Source organism: Entelurus aequoreus, linkage group LG21 (genome assembly GCF_033978785.1).
Source record: "Entelurus aequoreus isolate RoL-2023_Sb linkage group LG21, RoL_Eaeq_v1.1, whole genome shotgun sequence".
NCBI lineage: Eukaryota > Metazoa > Chordata > Actinopteri > Syngnathiformes > Syngnathidae > Entelurus > Entelurus aequoreus.
The window spans coordinates 30,299,577-30,305,579 of NC_084751.1; the positions used below are offsets into that span (position 1 = coordinate 30,299,577).

At 38.6% G+C, this 6,003-nt stretch overlaps 1 protein-coding gene across 1 annotated transcript in view; it reads left to right on the plus strand.

Annotated features, from left to right (window-relative positions):
• lmo4a (LIM domain only 4a) overlaps window positions 1-6,003 on the plus strand; it is a 32,643-nt gene that overhangs the window by 19,863 nt on the left and 6,777 nt on the right. The window lies entirely within an intron of this gene.

Here is a 6,003-nt window from a genome sequence, read left to right on the forward strand (position 1 = left end):
AGGTTTTAAGTTTCATGTTGGCCAAGGGGGAGGAGTCACAGTCACCCTTTACTGTGTACCTCTTGCTTGGCCAAGTATAAACCATTTGCTTGCCTAACAGAATTGGTATTGTGACATCCTGTGGGCACATTTAGAACAGCACTTTCTTTCGTTAAAAAAAAGGCAGCTCATTTTAATACTTGGCAAACTCATCACGCGGGCCGGGTAAAACCTGTTCGCGGGCCTGATCCGGCCCGTGGGCCGTACGTTTGACATTTCTGTCTGTTACACACATAAAGCAGTAAGTAAGTCTAATAAAAGGATTCTTCGAAAGGATCCCTAGGATATTGTGTAAATAAAAACACAATTCTGGGCTCTTTCACAGTGGTTATGGTTGAAACATATTTCGAGCTGGCTCCAACATTTCTTCCTCGATGTTACAGAAAGCATGAATATATATGCCTTTTCAAAAACTCAAGGAACTCTCTCACATTGTTGATTTGATTGAATTATGTAACATGCGACTTGATGCCCGTCACAAGCTCATCCTCGAGTGTTGCCCAGGCTTGGGACGAGCAGTGTTGGGTTAGTTACTGAAAACGAGTAACTAGTTACAATTACTAGTTACTTAATTTCAAAAGTAACTCAGTTACTAACTCAGTTACTTACATCAAAAAGTAATGCGTTACTGTGAAAAGTAACTATTTAGTTACTTCTTTTTTTCTTCTTTTTTTTTAAAGCTCCCATTAATGCCCTTTTAGCCTTCATTTCAGTACTGTTATTGCACTGGAGAATAATACAATCTGTTGATCAACTTGACATGCATTTTTATTTTCATTTTAACACAATTAATGAAAAACAGTGCAACATAAAAAGGCATTTCTCCTTTCTTTAAACTTGGACCAATGACCATTGATAAAAAACAAGTTAAAGTGCAACATGAGAAGGCACATCATCTTCCTTGAAACATAGATAGTGAAATAAAGCCTGACATCTGGAGTGATGCTGCTGTCTTCCACACTTGGAGCCATGGATTGTAGAATCCTTGTTTTCAGTGGCAGGATCATTGACACAGATGGTGAAGTTTCAGTGCTCAGTAGAGATGTAACACTTTTGAGGGGTTTAAGCACCTGGAGGACCTCCTCTGCCACTCTCACATCATCATCAGACAGGTTGATGATGTCTTTGACATTTTTCTTCAGGGTGTTGTGGGTCAATGCAGAGTATATAGCTGCCTGCTGCTCCAACATATCATAAGTGGAGTTCCACTTCGTTGGGACATCATGTATGAGCTTTATGAGTAGGCAGCTTTAGCATTTCTTGCTTTGTCTTAAGCACATGAGCAGCTGTTGTGCTAGGAAATCAAATCAAATCAAATCAACTTTATTTATAAACCTCCTTCCTGATCCATCCTATTGACTGAGATTCCCTTCTGTGATGCCAAATTCACTACATGTGCAAAGCACCTATCTGTGGTCCCAGTCCTGCCTCATTCACTGCAATTATTAGATTTTTGGCATTATCATTTGTGACTGGGATATCTCTATCTTCCATTCCTCCACTGCTTGTGTCAGTACCCGCGCAAGGTGACTCTCGTAGAGGGGGCGTGTCTTCTCATCTGCCAGTCTGCTGTGATAAAGTGAGCGCTTATCGTCACATAGTTTCCCTGGACGTGCACCAGTCTGTCGTGAGCGCAACTGGTGATGCTCGGGATAGTTCATCCACAACTTTTTCTTCTCCTGCTCATAAAGATCTGGCACAATCTTATCGCTGAAGTGGGTGTGCGACGGGATGTAACGTAACGTGGCTCAAGCACGTTCAGCATGTGTTTAAAACCCTCGTTTTGCACAACGGAGTCTGCACCTATAAACACACCGATTAAATTGCGCGGTGCGTTCAAGCTCCTCCGTTACTCCGCTCGCCATGACCATGCTGTGTGTGGACTGAACGTGCATGCGAACAACCTTTTTGTTTTGTTTTATATATCAAACCGCGGATCACGTGTGTGCCTCCCCTTCCCACAGCCACACCCAGACACACACACACGGCTCTTTTCTTCTCTCCACCTTGTGACAGGGGAAGATTTAGAAGAACGACACCGCGCAGCGCATCTGTTTCTAGCCGATACTACATAAAAAATAACGTAAAATAACGCAGTAACGCATCATGTAGTAACGGTAACTGAGTTACTGAATATAAAAAAATAACGCGTTAGATTACTAGTTACCGCCAAAACTAACGGCGTTACAGTAACGCGTTACTTTGTAACGCGTTAGTCCCAAGACTGGGGACGAGTAGACTTGATTGCTGTAATAGCGGCAGTACTATTGGGATCTTTTTTAATGGAGGGCAAATCATCACTAATCCTTTTTGGACATACTGTAATGAGAAAGTAGAAGTATTTGATGCACTATATTGTGACTGTAAGCCTGTTTGAAATAATCGGAATACCAATACTAAAAATCGGGACCGGACAGATGCCAGAAAGGACAAAAAACATGATTTCCTGGAAAAAACTGGAAGGTGTGACCACTGTATCCTTTATTTCAGTGGTTCTCAAACTTTTTTTTACCAAGTACCACCTCTGAAAACACTTGTCTTTCCAAATCCCACCATAATGACAAACATTAAAATACAATAGCGTCATAGGCCTTAATATTCATTAAAACAAGTATATTTAATATTTTTGGCCACTGTAGCATCAAACACAATTTGAACAGTAGCACATCCATCCATCCATCCATTTTCTACCGCTTATTCCCTTCGTGGTCGCGGGGGGCGCTGGAGCCTATCTCAGCTACAATCGGGCGGAAGGCGGGGTACACCCTGGACAAGTCGCAGTATTTGAATATTTAACTAAGTGATTATTTGGTGTACCACTAGATGGAGGCCGCATACCACTATTTTACTTTTTTTTGGTACTATTTTATTTTTATTTGGTCATCAGTTCATGTAAACAGTACACTTCAAGTGCAGAGCACAGCAGTGTCAAAGTCAAGGCCTGTGGGCCAAATCCGGCCCGCGAATGAATTATCTAAGGCCCCCGGGATGTAATTTGATTATAATTAGAACCGGCCCGCAGGCCACAGCCGCCTGCTGCTGTTTTGCACACACCAATACTCCATCAAGTGCGTCCCAGGGATCCCATCAAGTCATAAAAATGGAGTCCCACAGTAAATTTTTGGGGTCCCCCTCTTTTGTAACCGTTTTGAAAACAAATTATAAATGTCTGCATTATCCTGCTATATCTCACATTCTATATTGTGTTTTGGAAAAAGGTTGTCATAAACGTTACTTAATTCATTAAAGAAATAATACAAAAGAAAACACATTTTTATGCATATGTAAATGTATTCAATTATAAACATTAATTCACTTTCTTCTTTCCTTCATGGATCTAAACTTTACCGCTACTGGTATTTTTTTCCATATTTTATTGTAACATTTTCAGAATATGTTTGTTCTATTTTTGGCCAAGTAAGACAAAAAAACAAGCTGAAGTTGTCTTTATTTTTTAGTTTTAATGCCATGATTTTAATAGTACGGCCTGCGTGTGCACAGATTTTTCTCCACGCGGCCCCTGAGCTAAAATGAGTTTGACACCCCTGGGCCATAGCAGATAAATAAATAAAAGTATCATTTTGCATTTCCTCACCAAAAAGGTATAGACTGAAGCTAAAAGCTTATCATGCATGTCAAAATAGAGAAAAGAAAAGAAAAACAAAAAAAAGGTATATTGAGATAAAGAAACACGAGCACTTTCAGTAAGTCGGCCTGGTCAGTAAGGAGCGCAAATGTGTGGAATTCAGTACCTGAGGAGGTTAAACTGGTCGCAATTACAAGGCCTTCACAAAAAATGTTTAAATGTGGCTTATCAACGCCTACAGCTGCCAGCACTAAAAGATGAGCCTGTTTTGATGCTAAGATAAATGTTATGTTGTGATGTTGTATTTTATATTTCTTTATCATATTGTATATGTATTGTGTGTTTTTTTTTCTTTTTCTCTCCATTTCTTTTCTTTTTCTTTTAAATTGTAATTTTACTGCCTTTTTTACATCATGGCCAGGGGACTACAGATTAAAACTAGCCTTCTGGCTAATTCTGGCTTTTTTAACCATGTGTAGTCATGTGTTTTATGAAATTGCATTGTCCCCTTTGAAATAAACTAATCTAATCTAGAGTCTCTGTCAAATTCATAGTACTTGCATTGTTAAGCATGTAAATACATGCATTTACCAATACATACATATGTATATATATATATATATATATATATACATATATATATATATATATATATATATATATATATATATATATATATATATATATATATATATATATATATATATATATATATATATATATATATATTTACATACACACATCTACACATACCGTATACGATTGGTTAAACGCACAATTTTGCATATACTTTTTTCCTTTTTTTTTCATCCCCTTCCTCTTTCTCCCTCTTTCCTCCCTTTCCTTTCCATCCCTTTCTTCCCACATCGTATTCCACAATACAGTAAAGTAAAGAAGTAACGTATATGTATAAAGAAGTTAGTAATGTATAGGTATATAAACATGATACTATCATGTTCCACGTCTATTTATCGTACTTATTACTACTCACAGCACATCTCTGTACTCATTTATCGTCTTGTTTTTAAACAATTTTTTAAACACATGAATTGAGCTGCACATTCTCAGTTCCTTTTAGCAGCATTTTTGACAGGTTTACCCCTTTCATAGATACACAATGTTCTCTGGAGGTAGTTCTTGGCCATGTTGTTTGAAACATATCTGCATTTCTGAGTTCATACACAGTTTATTTGGTCACAAACAGCTTCTGAAGACATTGTGGAAGTAGATTGTTGTGAGCTTTGAACAAAACCAATAGAGTTTGAAGACCAACTATGTCAAAAAATTTTAGGGTGTAAAGATGAATAAATAGGGCGTTGGTAGGCTCCCGGTACACTGCTGTCATAATTATTCTGATGACTCTTTTCTGCAGGATAAAAATTAGATTAACATGAGTTTTATAAGTGTTTCCCCATACCTCCACACAGTATGACATGTATGGGACTATGAGGGAACAAATTCGTACAACACCCAAAACCAGTGAAGTTGGCACATTGTGTAATTCGTGAATAAAAACAGAATACAATGATTTGCAAATCCTTTTCAACTTATATTTAATTGAATAGACTGCAAAGACAAGATATTTAATGTTCGAACTGGGAAACTTACTTTTTTTGCTAATAATCTGTAACTTAGAATTTCATGGCGGCAACACGTTGCAAAAAAGATGGCACCGGGGCATGTTTACCACTGTGTTACATAGCCTTTCCTTTTAACAACACTCAGTAAACGTTTGGGAACTGAGGAGACACATTTTTGAAGCTTTTCAGGTGGAATTCTTTCCCATTCTTCATAATGCGCCACACAATTTCAATGGGAGACAGGTCTGGACTACAGGCAGGCCAGTCTAGTACCCGCACTCTTTTACTATGAAGCCACGCTGTTGTAACACGTGGCTTTGCATTGTCTTGCTGAAATAAGCAGGGGCGTCCATAATAACGTTGCTTAGATGGCAACATATGTTGCTCCAAAACCTGTTTGTACCTTTCAGCATTAATGGCGCCTTCACAGATGTGTAAGTTACCCATGCCTTGGGCACTAATACACCCCCATACCAACACAGATGCTGGCTTTTCAACTTTGCGCCTAGAACAATCTGGATGGTTCTTTTCCTCTTTGTTCCGGAGGACACGACGTCCACAGTTTCCAAAAACAATTTGAAATGTGGACTCGTCAGATCCCAGAACACTTTTCCACTTTGCATCAGTCCATCGTAGATGAGCTCGGGCCCAGCAAAGCCGGTGGCGCTTCTGGGTGTTGTTGATATGTCTTACTTAGATTCAAGGATAATTTGTTTACATCAAACCATGTCTTGAGTTTGCTCAGTTCTCTTTCTTTTGTCTTCAGAAGCTCCTGTAGATTTTTACCAATTTATAGTA